This window comes from Trypanosoma theileri (genome assembly GCF_002087225.1).
Source record: "Trypanosoma theileri isolate Edinburgh chromosome Unknown TM35_Tth_26_V1, whole genome shotgun sequence".
NCBI lineage: Eukaryota > Euglenozoa > Kinetoplastea > Trypanosomatida > Trypanosomatidae > Trypanosoma > Trypanosoma theileri.
The window spans coordinates 169,086-170,110 of NW_021639868.1; positions in this window are offsets into that span (position 1 = coordinate 169,086).

Consider the following 1,025-nt stretch of genomic DNA (forward strand, 5'->3'; position numbering starts at 1 on the left):
GTGAGGGAGCGCACCCGGGCGATTTCACGGCGTAGGGCCTCTAATTGTTGTTGTTGTTGTCCGCGTATGTGATCTCGAATGGTGTTGTTGTGATCCTGCTGTTGTTTGACGGTGTGGGTGAGTTGTGCGAGTCGAGTTTCCTCCTGCTGTAATGCCTGTTGGGCACGTTGCAGGGCATGATGGAAGTTGTGAAGAGTGTCGCTGGCACTGTGATCGTTTGCAGAGAGCATTTATATATATAATATGAGGGAGAGGGAGATAGGAAAGAATAGGGGGTCTTTCTCTCTCTCTCTCTGTTATTCTTATTAATAGTGATAGTGATAGTGATATTCTTATTGATATGCCTATTCTTATTCCTATTAGTATGAGTATTAGTATTAGTGTTAAGAAAGAGTAGGAAAGATATATATATATAAATATATATATATATATATATATATATATATGATAGAAAAGGAAAGGGCAGGGAAAATAAACTTAGAGGGAGGTAGACACCCTCCTCTCTCTCTCTTTACTTCCATTACAAACACATGTGAATAGACACCACTTTTACTCTCTCATCCTGTATATATTTTTTTTGTTTTTGTTGTTTCAAATGCGCTAACGTTCTCTTCTCATGGCGAACCTTCTTTTTTTGTTTTTTTTCTCTTTTCCACTTTATTTGTGTGTGTTTTTATTTGCTTGTTTTCCCGCCTTGTTGTTAAAGTGTCATGCGATGCCCAACGGGTCAATGCCTTTATATATTATATACAGTTTGATAGATAGATAGATAGATAGATGGATAGATACAGGAATAAATAATACAGTAATGAAACAAAAGAAAACAAACAATAATAATAAAACGGAATTGAGATTACAGCAATCGAACAGAAAAAAAAGGACTGAGAAATACAAGAAAAAAAAAAGAAAAATACATATATCTATATAATACAGAAAAAAAAAAACCTGCGGTGGTTTGCCGCCATGGCAACAAGAAAACAGGAGCGATAAACACACTACACAGCTATTACCAAAAAAAAAAAAAA